General features: G+C 36.7%; 1 protein-coding gene across 1 annotated transcript in view; it reads left to right on the top strand.

Moving 5' to 3' along the window:
• ZNF385D (zinc finger protein 385D) overlaps nt 1-15,163 on the top strand; it is a 414,757-nt gene that overhangs the window by 83,839 nt on the left and 315,755 nt on the right. The gene's annotated exons all lie outside the window — the stretch shown is intronic.

Raw genomic sequence — 15,163 nt, 5'->3', positions numbered from 1 at the left:
ACAAGTACATTACACAGAAATACATTCCCAAACTCCTTTAACTTTAGCTTGCTTATTCTGGGTTCAACTGACAGCTAACATAAGTTTGTTTCAAGATCATGGCTGAATTGAAACAGAGATGGAACAAACTTATTTTGACTTTGATCGATTTCATTGACAGCTTTGAGGAAAGCATTTCATAGTAGGTGACAAACTCTTCAATCATCTCAGTGAATTGTGATCCCCAAAGAAAAACGTGCTGCTTTTTGTACTAAGGCAGATTAGATAATAGAGGCAAATGATGGACCCTGACAAGAACAACCAAATTACCATGATGCAATTTTTTCAGTTTAATAACAGGTAGTACTCAACTTTGCTGTAATGTATATAGGGTTGTACCGCATTCTTGTATCTGCTTCTGTGTACCATGTCAGAGAAAGAATTGACTTAATATGTTGTACTTAGGACTTTCAGATTTTCTTTCTCCATATCACATATGTTGATTACTATTTTATGCCTTGAGTTGCTTCCTGCCCCACCTTCAGAAGGATATGCAAAACTACAATCCTTCGATAGGACTTAATATTTTATTAGTCTCTGCTTTGTTCCCACACTAAGAGTGGGGAATAACATTGATATTTTGCCTAAGTATGTTGGATGAGAGTGCTTTTCTGTGTATGAGGTGTTGCTTATTTCTGTAAAACACAACAATAAAACAAATAACACCCCCTTAATATTCAACAATACAATTAAATTTAAGTGGCCAGTGGGACTGCAGCATTTGACAATGTTTGAAGTTCAGGCTTAGAAAAAAATTTACTACCATTAGTAGGAGCTGTGGGAATGCATAAAGAAGGATTGATTTCCTAATTGATTAAAGGTGCAATGTGGTTATCCACAAATGCATTCTCCATTAAACCAAATAAACACGGACTAATTTATTGCTATCTTTGGTTAAGGAGGAATTGTTATTGTTATTATTAGCACAACAATTTTGCTAATGATAGAAGGATTTTTTTCTGCAGTTCATTTTTCCACTTTAATCCATGATAAGGAAAGAATTAGCAATTAAGCAATGCTGAAATTAGTATCAAAGAGCTTAAATCATGGTTCAACATTTATATTCTGGAGAGGCTCAAACTAGCAGTATAGCAGCAAATTTCTTATTTTCTCCTTAAGAGTATTCTATGTTATGTGTAGCTGCATCAATTTGTAGTCAGAAAATAGTGGATTGACTATCTAGCTCTTTGTTTCAAAGTGCAATTATTTTGTGAGTTTATGCAAAACGTAAGGATTTTCAAAAGGACAGATCTTTGAATATTGTCAAAAGTAGTGCTCCAATGAGAAAATAATGTAGGGTAGAGTATAAGGAAGGGATTTTTCACATCTCACTTAGTTCAGTTCTCTTCAACTGAGCGTTATAAATTAGAGAGACCAGTATAAAATATTTCTTGAGGAAGTTAGAACTGAATTAGAACTGAATATTTGAGTAACCATCCTCCCTGCACTTTGAATAGAGAAACTCTTTGAGATGCCGAAACAAGATGATACTTGTTTCTGATACAAGTATAAATCAGAGCATGAGAGTCATTTTACCATTATAGCTTTTGTCATAACTTGTATTTCTGAAATATGGGCTGTATTTTTCTGACAAATGATCGTGTTGTTGATGAGACCCCAGCAAGCCCAAGTGACATATGACCATGACTAAACAAATTATGACTTGAGCATTGCAATTTATCATGTACATGCAAATGGTGCTTTTTGAAGGTCATTGATCTAACTGTTACACATGCACGTTGTTTTCTCAATGAATGCCAGAAGGATATTTAGTTAAGAGAATGGCATTTCTTGTGTGGAAGTCCAATTGTCACAAAAAACAGCTGTTATGCTTGATGTCCACATTAGTGACACAATAATTCTAGAGACTAAATTCTGCTGTAAATTAAAAGTATGCAAATTTTCTGCTTTATGCATTGTCTTCTAAGGTTTTGTCATTATTGTTACTCAGTATGTCTTGACATATGAATGAAGTATCTGTTCTATGCACAAGGAAACTTAATTTCTAAATACAGTGTTTCACAAACTTTGTTGCATATGCCTTTGCACTGCTGGATGCTCACTTGGAACTAAAATACATGGAAAGGTTGGGAAAAATACTGGAGTTGTGATTTCTCATTTTGTTTCATCTCCAAATTATTCCCATGAAGCAGGATAGGTTTGTGTGTTCTGTATCACGAGGGGATAATAGAAGGGGAGGATTGATTCATGTGAAACAAAAGCCCACGTCTTATTCCAAAATAATTTGCAATGGACTGCTGAACAGAGGTAGGGTTCAGCTGTACTAGCAATTGACTGTGTAATTACAGTTGTCATGCTACAGTCATCAACTTCCAGCTGTGTGAGGTAGCTTTTGTCTGTTGGACTTGAATAACAGAATATTTACTTTACTTGAATAACTCTGCCTAATTTCATTAGGTAAGTTGCTTATGCACAAAGTCTGTTAATATCTGCAAATCTATAATCAGTAAATAACGTGCAGTGTGGAGTTAAAAGCAGTGTTCCTTTGCTGCTCTGTTGGTATCTGGACTCTACTTGAATTACCAGATATTGAAGCCTGAAAAGTTTTGTTGGTTGCTTTTGTGTCTGTTTGGCAGCTTTACTGTACCATACCCCTGTGGTTCCTCCCTGGGGCAGAGAAACCTCAGAACAGCACACTGCAGCCACAAAAGGGATGTGAACCCAATGTTTCTTGTGTCGTTACTTGGTACAGTGATTTGTGATGACTTAACAGGATATAGTGAGGCATCAGCACTTCTGTTACTGAAACATGCTTGGGAGCAACACAATTTTTTGTGTATCTTCCTCCTAATAATTGCCTTTAATGTCTTTTAAAAAGACTTTTCACACTTTCCTCATAGAAGATCTTCTTACTGGTGAGTTATTTGTCTTTTCTGTCCTCGTGCGTGCAGTGGAAAGGTGACAAGAAAGTCAGTGCAGATTTTGAGTATGTTTTGGAGTTAAAAGGAGGGCAAGACGCAGCTCCTATCTGGTCTGCTGACATTGCACCACTTCTCATAAAACCTGCCTGAACATTGTGGGAAGAGGTGACCTCTTGTGGGAAATTGTTTATTCTAACCAGCAGGAGGAAAACTCACAAAACTCACTGACAGAATGGAAAAATAACTGTGGATGCAAACGTATAGCAGCACCAGTGAGAAAGCTGATGTTTCTAAAATTTTATGTAAACCAGAATTTCTTCTGTGCATTCTTTTGTGTAAATTGCTGAATCATCATGAGTGAATGAGGCATGGTTAGGACAAAACCTAAAACTGCTTTCCTCTGCATTACTTTTCACAATACATTAAAGAACAAGCCAGAAAATAATGAAGGAGGTGAGCAAAGTCACAAAATTAATAGAAATCCTAACGCTTTAAAAACCAATTTCTGAACCATTATTCTTTTGAAATATAGAAGGCTGTGAAGCATTTTTTGGTGGTTTATTTATCTCTCTAAGCTCATAACCCCAACCAAAGTCTATCCAATTTAGTATGTTTTATTTACTGTCTTTTGAACTAAATCCAACTGCAAATCTTTTTTCACTAAAATTTCGTTAAAGCAAAATTTTATTGTAGAGCCAACAAGGACATTGAGTACATGGAAAAAAGGAGCAAAAAGTATCAGAAGTTTTCCCCTTGCTAATTTCAAAAAACAAATCCCTTAATTCAGTACTTAATGTTACTTTGGAATGAATGACTATTGGTAATGAGTATTATGAAATATGCACTAAGAAGTGCATTTTATTATTTTTTCAACCTCACTCAGTAGTTGAATGTAGTTTTCTACAACAACATTTAAGTTGGCAGTTTCCTTAAATCTACATAATACATTTTTTACACACTGGTCAGAGAAAATGTTTAATCTTTTACAAGTTTTTTTTTGCATCGAAATCCATACTGTTTACTAATCTGCAGGTAGAAAATTCAGGTGATTTATCCAAACTGCTTGCAGAGTTTTTGTCCTTTCACTTTTGTGTTGCAGTTTTTGTTTCCATGCTGCTGTTGCATTTTGCACCTCTGCTGTCATGTTTTGTGATCATGAAAACTGATAACTTTGGGGTAGACACATTCTTACTTTTAAGTGATAAACCACCAAGTTAGGGCTTTCAGGGTAGTGGTGTCATCTTCTCTTTTCATAGTGTTAGCTCTCCTTTCAGAGGAATAGGATTGGATGGGACACTGGAGAAAAGAGGAAGTCTTCAGGCAAAGAATGTTTTCCTTCAGAATAGGTGATTTGCTGGCAAGTAAGAATTCTCAGATCAGCTTGAGATGTCCCTGGAAGTCACATATCTAGCAAACTTTTTTTTTTTTAGTGTCGTATTCTGATTCAGAGCTTCATGGCCAGTTAACAGTAAATCCAATATGTATTTTCCTCTGTTTTTAAGCTTCTAGTTTGTGGGTCATACATGCCAGTATCTTGTAAAGCAACACAGCAGGTTCCTTCTGGGTATTTGTAATATCTCTCAAATGTCAAAGCTGGAGATTTCTGGACAAGTAGGACTGGCTAAGGGCAGTGTGTTGTCACTTCCATTGCTTCCAAATGTAAATCTTCCTCCTTATTTCAAAGCACTTGTCTGTTTTCATCATATTCCTATTTCAGTTAGTGAACTATTAACAGTTTCTGCTTTCCAGATCACTTTTGCAAGCAACGCTTTTAAACCACCACTTGTATTTGCAGAAGCTTTTTTATTATATTCAGAAATGTAATAACACTATATAGGACTTTTTAGTTCACCACAAAGTTTTATCACAAGGTGAATGAAAGAATCTTAATGGTCAGCTCACACTAGCCTCATGCATGGTGTTGATATTTCCTCTAATAAGTATCATAGGATCTTCTTGGCTTTGTGAGTATGCAAAAAGGAGGAATGGATGGTAAATGTGGACAAACTCTTTACATCTGTGCAAATATCCATGGGGTCTTGCTGTAGTTAGCTGTCTGCTATTACAAATAAATGCAAATGGACATTGCTAAATTTTAATACAGAAAAGTCACAGGTAAAAAAGTTTTAGGAAGGCTGTGGGGAAGTTTATTGAGTGCACCTTGAATAACTTCAATAACAGCATGCAGTCACATAGTTAAAATATATTTTAGCCATTCCCAAAAGATTCTTTTTGATTTGAGGGGAAAATCCATAGGATTTAAATAATTTTTCACGTGGCATATCTAGCAATTGGTCCACTGAATAGGACAACAAAATTTTAAAATAAAGTATGGAAGCTTGTATAACTGGGATTTTTAATCATGGATAAATTTTCATGGAGTTGGGGGATAAGTAGAAATTTATGTCTAAATATACTTAATGTATTTTTGAAGTTTCTAATTGTTCATCAAGTGCACTTAAGGATGTGCTTATGTTTTTTGTTGAAGTATAGTTCAGGTCTCAGCTAGGAAATTCCTTTCTTTTTGACTGTCTTAAGTGACAAATGAATAAAATGTGCTGTAGCAGCTTATTATCAATCAAACTGTTTAAGGTGTGTGGAGAATCTCAGCCATAAAGAACACCTTCCTAAGGTGTAAAGGAGCCTCTAACTGCAGATTCAAAAAATTACAAAGAATTCAGTTTTTCTACCTGAGAGTAAGACTGCACAGATTCTCTTTTAGTAGCCCCTGCTGAGTAGAGTGCCCTCCTTTTTACCATCTTGAAGCAAGATGCTTAGTAAATTGCCTTCATCCAAAGGACATGGAAGTTTGCCCAAGAGAAGTTCAACAGTGGCAGCTGAAACAAGTTCAGAAGTGGGTCCTTTGCTGCCTTTTAGCACACCTGGAGAGGGTTTTTGAGAGCAATGTGAAGGCATGGAAGATGGAGTACTTAGAGGTGTCCTCAACAGCACACAAACGCTGCTGTTATGTGCAGGTTAGAGGGTGAAAATCTTCATCCACCATTTGCCTGCTTGCTATATTTAATCTTCGATACTCACTTCTCTGCATGTTCCAAATATTGCTCTGTCACAGTTTGCTTGTCCTTTTTAGACATTTATAACCTGATGTTTTCAGGCCTTTATGTTGCTCCTGGGTGTGCAACTCTTTCTATCATATTGAAAAACAACTACCTTTTATGTCCTCGAATTTGTGTTTAAAATACACTTGAAAAAAATGGGACATCCTTCCTTTTGAGCTTCTACTTAGCATCAATGTAGGCTCTTTCTAATTACTTTTTTTTTCCTGTTTTGGGGGGTTTTTTTGAGGCTAAGACCTGCCATATAACCTATTTATCTGAACCAGTTTTTCTCTCCACTTAAAAGATAATACTGTTTTAGGCAAGTGATGTCTTCGTGTTTTACCTCTATCAGGAATATTGATAATCAATACTCCATGGATAAAGCTCAGCTACTCTGAGAGTAGTGGATATCCATCCGTGCTGTTTCTGAACCATGTGAGGTGTTGGTCTGCCATTCTTTGCTTCTCCCTGAGTGTGGCACCACTCTCATTTCTGAGAACGCTGGCATTTGATCCTGTAGGTACAGATAACAAACCTGTTTTGCAGGCTCTCCATTTAGTTCTGCTTATATCACTAGGTCCAATATAGATTATGATGACCGTGGCTTCCATCCAGACCTTCTCAGTAACTTGTCTTCTTTAAATATGGTGGGTTTTTTTTTCCCCTGGACTGGCATCTGGTAGGCAACAGATCTTCTACGTGCCATGACAACGCACAAAGTTTATCAGCGTTTCCTGGTATTTATTTCCTAAGAGCTAGCTTTTCCCATATTCACTTGTTTTCTGATTTCAAATATAGGTCTGTACTCTTCAATGAAGCTATAAAATAATAATTTTGTATGTCTCATGTAGAATTATTTTTTTATTTTTTTAGGGTATCACAGGATTCATACAAAATATTTCTGAGTAGAAGGAAAAAAATAGCAAATATCGAATTTGAGACAAATTTCACTACTGCTGACTTTTACTTATTCATGGCTTTTTTCCCCCCCTCTGATTCAAAATTCACTGTTTTCCTGATAGTCATGCCTCTGAAATCTTTAGTTAACTTCTTATCCCCTGACAGTAAGGGAAATATATCTCAAGATTGGAGATTTAAGACCAGTGCCAGTGAAATTAGCTCCAAAACCTGTTGATTTCAAGAAAAGGAGGCAAGTTCTTTACTCCATTCAGGAAATTAATTAATGATAGCTATGGTGGCTCAGTAGAAATCATTGAGGAAGCACTAATTCTAATCTACAGTTCTGGTACTGTGAGAGTGAGTTAATCTTTGTCTTTCCTTTGTTTCTCACATTGATGCTTATAGGTTAGCCTGGCTGGAGTCCCAAAGCAGACAGCATTATAGATGTGTAGACATAATCATATTTCCCCCCAGTTTTTTGGTAAATATGAAATTAGAGAGCTGGAAAGATACACTAATTGTAAGCAAAGCAGCTCACTTAATCTTTTGCAATACTTTGTTAGTATTCCTGTTTTGTAATAATTTGCTCAGTAACAAAAATTCAGATTTTTAAAATACTCATCTAGAAACTTTGTCAGGATTGCATGTTTTTAAATGTAAGACTTCTCTGGTGGGGATGATGTATAATTTCATCTTATATTATTATTGTATAGAATAATATTATATATAATCTGTATAATATTATATTATACAGAATATAACAAATTTTGGTTATAAAAGCAGTGTTGACTGTTTCTTTTTTATAGGCTTGTCGTGGTTTGAAAGGAAATGAAGTTTTTTGTGATGGTGTGGGCAATCCAATCAGTGTTCAGATTTAATATTGGCACCTGGTTTGTCCACTGAGGGCAGGATACGCCTCTGAGAACACAGGGGTTAAAAGCTGTGATCTCCCAGGGGAACTTCCTCTTGGAGTCCCGCTGGAGAGTGAGTAGACCCCCCTGCCCAGCTCCTTTGGCTGGGCAGGGGGGGAGGGGAGCCATGTGGCCAGAGAGAGAGGTAGGACAGGCCTGGGCCCAAGGGTGGAGGAGAACATTGCAAGGGCTTCGGGCAGCCGTCCTCCATTCCCCCACCCCCCCTGCGAGGGAGAGAGAGACAGAGCCGGTGCCTGTGGCGGCTGTGATAGTGGCCCGGCGTGAAGGAGAAGGGGGGGGTGCCCAGCAGGGCAGACAGGCGTGGGAGTTGACGAAGTAAACCGGCAGAGAGAGAGAGCTCGGGACTTTTAACCCCTTTGAGGAAGATGAGAACCTTGCAAAAGCTGAGTCCTCCTGAAGTTGATGAGATTTAGAAGATGTTGAGATTGAGAAGATGTTGAGGAAAATTCTAGGTGGGAGGAGATGATGAAGTGGCTTTGGGCTGGACTTTTCTTGTGTAGCCACAGCAGAACCACGGGTGTTTCTGTGCCACAGAGACTGCGTTCTAGGGGGAGGCGATGGCTCAGAGCCAAGAGAGTGCAGTGATGTGGAGGAGTGAACAGAGACGACGGGTGAGGAGGGTGTGGTGGTGCCCTCCGTCTCGAAGAAGAGAAGAAGACGATCTCTGTTCAAGAGACCCCTCGGCCCCAGGGGGTGAAATTTGGGGGGGACAGGTGTCCCAAAAAGAGAAGGACTGTGCTCCCTTTGGAACTGGTCAAAGTATCCTTAAAATGAAAAACCCCAGAAGCAGCTCTGATCCATGTGCAGTGGTGAGAGCACTGGACATGGAAGGCGTGTGGCGCAAGAGGGACTTCTCTCTCCTCAAGAGACTGAGAATCGATTGTCTGAAGGGTGGCAATGAAATTGGAAATTTGGTGGGGGGAGGAGGAAGAATTTTGGAAGGTTTTCATCTTATGTTCTATTGTGTTTTGTGTGTCTTCCTTTGTAGTTGTAGGTTAATAAATGCTTTTTTTTTCTTTTTAACCTTAAGTTGGAGCCTGCTTTGCTCTGTCTCTGATCATATCTCACAGTAGGTGCCAGGGAAGTAGGTGTTCTCATGGGGGCACTGGTATTGTGCCAGGCTTAAACCATGACAAGGCTTTAACAGCAAAATGACTATTAAATTGGAACCAAAACCCAGACAGAGTCTCCCTCTGTGCTGAATTCTAAAATGTTATAGAAGAAAAAAGAAAGCTAATGAAGAAGAATTATGAAAGATCATATGTTTTGTGATCTTTAAGCAATTTCATTCCTAGTCAAGTATAGTGAAAGAAAAACTGGAAATGTAAAAATTATTCACTTTGATAATTTGATTCCAGTTGGTTAGTAATTTTGTTAAAGATTATTCAGAAATGGAGTATTCTTGTCTTGAACCTGTTCCATTTGGGAACACTTAACAACTCATCTGTCCCTTTTTGGCCAGGAGTACTCCTTTCCTACCTTTGATTAATTCTCATTCTATCCCAAAGGAAGTAAAAACATTGTTTAAAAGTGAGTAACAATTTCCTCCTTCCACTTTTGTTCCTGTTCTCAAATTCAGCAGAGGTTTGAATCTTGACAAGTTGCATTGTGAATGGATTTTTTTTCTACTTGGTAAACACAATAGAATTTTGGGGGTTTTTTGGTCCTCTCTCTTACCTATTCTGATGATGTCTTAGGTTTTTTTTTTTTTGGTAGGCTATTGTTTTGATTTGCACCCTATTTTTAAATAATTATTTTGGCTTTTTTTTAAGTAAAAATATTTTTATTCATTTGTTTATTTTATTTATAATTTAGTTATCAAACTAATGAAAGCCAATGATTACGTGACCATAGCTCTGACTCAGATCTATTTTTCCCCTACGTTTGCTACAGCAGCTTTGTGAAAAAAAAGCCTTGGGTGTCCCTGTGGACAAAAAGTTGAACAGGATTGATGAACTGCACCCTGGGACAGTACCATGCCCAGAGGTTGGCAAGGCAGGTTTTATTTCTTGAGAATAAAAGAAAAGCTCATGGGGGATCCTATTGCAGTCTTCAAATTCCTTGAGGGGTTTTTAGGTAGAAGATGGATGTATTTGAAAAGGCAAAAGAGGAGCATCACAAACTGCAACAAGGAAAGTTCTGGTTAGATAAATGGATACAAGCATTCAGAACTTCAGTGTAAAAGTGGGTAAGCACAGGAATAAGTTGACCAAAGGGGATGTGGAAATTATTCTCTGTAGACTTTTAGAACTCAACTGGATCTAACCTTGAAATTATTTCTGCTTTGGCTAAGAGTCTCAGTAAATTCCAGAGACACATTTCCACCTGAATTTTTCTAAGGTTCTGTAGAAAATACTGGGAAAACTTCAGTTTTAAAGGTTCAGAGGCCTACTTGCTTGATTTACATCAGGCAGGACCAAGATAAATATAGCCCAAGGCTTAGAGTTTTCTTCATAGCTGTGTGTTTAAAAAAGAAAAAAATAACCAAGAAAATTCCACTCAGGATGTCAGGGTACTGATGGTATTTGGCAGAAGCAAAACAAATGCAGTAAATTTTGTATTCTGTGAAAGGCTCTGAGATGTAAAATGAGCTGCTGAAGCCTTTTTTACTACTTTTATTTTTTCCTCGAATTGCCTATAGCATATACTCAGAACTGCTGTTGATCCATGTTACAGTGTGTCTATTTAGAGATTATAAAAGCAAAATTCCTGTCCTCTAAAAGAGAAAGTCTAGGAACAAAACTACTAGCATACATGGATTTTTTTTTTTTAGACCCTTATTTCTGTCATTAATGGTGTCAGAGGGAAGAATAGATGCTGCAGGATGCAGGAAAGAGCATCAGATACCATCTTGCTCAATGATGTTTTGATCTTCATAGCAGTCCAATATTAATAACCTTTCAAACTTTATTTTTCCTAAATTAAATTAGCTTTTAACCTAAACCATTGAGGATTTCAGTAGTAGACTCTGTCATGTAAACAGTGGAGTGATCAAAATCTCCTTAGAAAAATTATCCAGTAATGGATATTGAATTTGTTTATTGGTTTTATGTGGTGTTTTATTTTCTGACCAATCACATCTCATAATCAAATTATGTTAGTGGGAACATGTTTTTCTATTTACACATCAGTAAAAGAGTATTCCTAATGTTTTAAAATCCTGAAATTTTAAAGAAAAAAAGCACTGCCACAGAAATTCACTGTACTGTATTTGATTTTATCACTGATTCTTTTCATGCCAGTGACCCTTGTCAAAACCAGATGAAATATGCTTGAGAAAGCCAAAGAAAAGATCCTGTAACTGTCAGGCTTTAAGAAATATATATTATTCAGAATTTCAGTGTTGTCATTTTAAGACTTTATACGGTAAAATAAATTCTTTCAAAAACAGTGGCAAGCCTCTCTGTTCTTAGGAGTGCTCCAAATTAAAAGATTGTGGAAAAAAATAATATTACAGCTAGGGAAAGAACCACTAAATTAGCTTATAGCTGGAATAGAAGTTTCAGCACTATTCAAGAAAGAAACGTCTTAGTTTTACCAACATTTTAATTTCTTTTCAAGCCAGAAGAGTTTATTTCAACAGATTAACTTAATTTTCTCTCTGTTGGGCTTTAGGTATGTTATAAATTTCTTTTTCTCTAAGTACAGACTACATTTTTTAGTCTAGGTTAGTTTAATCTTTTATATACTTCCAAAATTTGCTGTAAGGGGAATAATCTGCTTTTTTTGTTTTTCCATTGGTATTGCATGCAGCCCAACCTATAAAACCCACTGAGCACATTAATGAGAGTACTAGAGGGTCTGACTAATTTTGAATATGTGTGCTTTTGAGTACAGTGATTATATATTCATACACACACATGTACATCCACAAAGCCCACTTTATTCTTAGTCTACATAGGAATTTTTTAGCTCTTGGCTACTTTGGCAGAAAATTCCAGTGCTGTGCTTTATAGGGAGTGCATTTGTGCACCATCTGCTGATTAGCCCAGAGTCCTGTATGGTAGTCAGCTGTTAGTTCTTAATCTTTGCAAAGTGTAGTCACTGGTGGGTTTTTTTGTTTGGTTGTTTTGTGTGATTTTTTTTTTGCTATTGGTTTTTTTTCTGAAGTGTTGCAGTAATTTATTATTTAAAGGAATTTTCCAAATAGTATGTGTTTATTTTGTCAAATCAGAGATCATATTCATGATGATTTCAAGTAAACCTCAGCAGGAATAGAATTTTTCAAATGGTCCATAAAGATGAGTTACATTACTTCTAACTCAGTTTTTATTATTTTTATTCACAGGCAAGTTTTATAGTCCAGAAAACCTGCTCTTTCACAGCGTGATGTAAGGTTTTTCCTGTCTTAAATGTTTATATTCTTCTATTCAGTAAAGTCAGGAAAGCTCCTCACATATTAGATTTCTTATTATGCTGATAGAAATCAACAATTAGCAAGAATAGGAATTATTACTTCTGACAGATCTCTAGAATTATGTTAGTTAATGAAACACCAGATCTATATGCATGACTTTTTTTTCCTCATGGAAAATGGAGTAGTATAGTTACTGTGCAGTGCTATTAGGATATCCCTGTTATATTGTAGTAAAATTTGTATTCCTTACTGTAGTCACTCTTTCTTAATTTCTTTGGAGAATGATCTTCATAACATTGCTTTCTTCTTATGCTGACTAACTGTGGATATTTTATGAAGTGTCATCACAGAAAGCTTGAGTATTCAACCTTTTCTGATCCCCAGAGTTACCGAGAAAGAGACTTGTCACCCTGACTTACTGTTAGTGGATATCCAGAGGGTTTCTGGTTAATGCCTTCTGACAGAACTCTCCATGCTCCACAGTTCACCTGCTCTAGATGTTATGTTCAAATGTGCTGGCTGAAGCAGCATGTGCAAACACAAAATGGCAAAGCTGGTGAGTTAATAGAACAGTTTCTTCAGAAAGACAAGGAGAGGATGAAAATAAATGATATCTGCTTCATCCTTTGTATTCCTTTGATAATAAAGCATTTCGCAACATTCTGGAAATCAATGCAGACAGAAATATATACGCAAAGCACAGCAGGATTTTGAAATGTGCTCAGTTTGTTTATTTTGTGTAAAAATGAGTGTAATTCTCCTTTTCTCTTGATATTGTGCAAGGGTGGAAAACAGCCACTGTGACCCAAAGAAGCCCCATGGGAAAGACAGCATATTACCCTTACTGAGGGCACTAATCCAGCCAACAGCAGCTTCCTACTAAACCATTTTGCTGTAACAATATGTGAGGTTAGGCTCATACTGTTTAATCTCACAGAAAACTTTAGAAGGCCTTGGCTCCTGTGGAGATCTGCTCTCTTTGGTGGTAAAGTGCCCTTCACAACACCCTGTGAACAGTGGCATGATCCCCTGAACAAACTTAGGTTTATGTAGAATGAAATGGAATCAATGCAGCAACTTGAGGAGAATGGCTAATGAGGGGATAGTAGGATTTGAATGGGGTTGGTCAGTGCTTTTTTCCTGATTTGATGAGAAAATTAATAATAAAAATTCGTTTTTATAGGATAGGATTAACTAACGGTGGTAAAAACAAATACAGGAAATTATTACAGTGAGTAAATGAACAACTGTCTATGATGCCTATGGAACAGGGGAGGGAACTGTTTGTCTTGCATGTTGGAGTAATTGAAAACCTGACAAAACATAGAATATATTTTGTTTCCTGACCATCTTGAAGCCATTAGGGAAATTAGCATAAATTTCCATAGAATTCATATGTCACATTAATTTGAATGCCTGGTGCATACATTTCCTACTCAGATGGTGGGCTCCTTCTGCCAGACACTGGCAGGTTGGTGCAAATTACCCAGCAGAACTTGGAATGTTCTTTTATTGCAAGCTGACAAAGCAAAAGACATATGCACAAACCCAATATCCTTCCCAGATCTGCTACTTTCTCCTTTCTTCCTCCTTCTTAAAAGAATTCATTGTCTTTATCTGAGGAAAGCTTCAGTGAAATACTTATCTGAGGATTGCTTGATTTTGAGCTGGTTGAAGACTTAAACTGTGACATTTCTGAACTTTCTGGATTCAATGATACTTTATTTTTTGCTTTGTTTTTTTTTTTTAATCCAGACTTTGAAAATAATGATTCCATGTTACATAAGTTAAAAAAATTCTTAGGGACTGGAAATATGTTTTAAGAAACGACAGTTCTGCATTGTATTTTTTACCCCATATATATAGTAGCAAGACCACACAATGCAAAACCAACCTTCATACCTGACTCAGCACAAGAAAGATTTATCCCAATTTATTTAATATATTTTTTAGCACTCAGGTATTGAGCAATGAATCACATATTTCCTCTGAGGAATCTAGGTCTTCTTGCACAGAAAGCCTTAGGTGAGCCTTGGATTTTTCTTATAGAAACATATCTCACTCTTTGTACCTTACAAGAAGAAAAAGTCTCTTAGAGCATAAAAAGACCCATAGTATATTTTTTGTGTTGCAGTATCATCCCTTGTTCTTCTGTCACTAGTTTAATTAGATCCTGATGCGTATGGAATATTTTAATACCATATGGTAATATTATAGTTGCTGTGTTGGCAGTCCTTGGATGGGGATTCTGTTACCATTATCACTGTTTAAGGCAGAAGGAATGTGAACACCCTAGAATAATACTATGAGTAGCACAAGATAACTGTAGCATCAAAAATGAAAATTAAGGTTTATTGCTTTGGGGTTGTTTCTTTTTTTCTAAATTCACCTTGTAATATGCAGCCATTTTTCCTCTTTTCTTTGTTGATGAACCTTGGCATTCAAACATAACTTTCTATCAAATTAAATTGCAAAGAAGTAATTCCCTCAGAAGCTCCCTTTCAGCTTCATCACAAACTCCTTGTATGAATACTGAAAGTGTTGGCAGCTGTATTTTCATGATGTTTATAGAATTTCTCAGAAGTTTGCAGCATTTTTTTAATTCCTTTTCTTCTTTGTGGAGATCAAAGTAAAAGTTTTTATTGTTCAGCAGTTGTTAACATACAAGACCTAATATTCCCACAGGTATGGTAGATTCTTACATACTTGGCTTTTTGCAATTAATGAAAAAAGCCCTGGTGGGTATTTAATTTACCTGGCAGTGCTCTGCTGTTTGAAGCTGCTGCTGGCAAATTCTGGAAGGGTTTTTTCTGAGTAAATGCTTGGGGCCTTGATCTGTGATTTTTTAAATGCCTTTGGGAGGTGAGATCAGATGCATAAGAATGTGATTGTGTTTATTTTTTACATGAATCTCACTGCTAGAATCCTTGGGGATTTGCTGTATCAAAGATATTTATGAGAATATTGCCCTTGGCTACAGTTTGAAAGGGAGCA

This window comes from Serinus canaria, chromosome 2, assembly GCF_022539315.1.
Source record: "Serinus canaria isolate serCan28SL12 chromosome 2, serCan2020, whole genome shotgun sequence".
In the NCBI taxonomy this organism is placed as follows: Eukaryota; Metazoa; Chordata; class Aves; order Passeriformes; family Fringillidae; genus Serinus; species Serinus canaria.
This window is presented reverse-complemented; position numbering and strand designations above follow the sequence as displayed.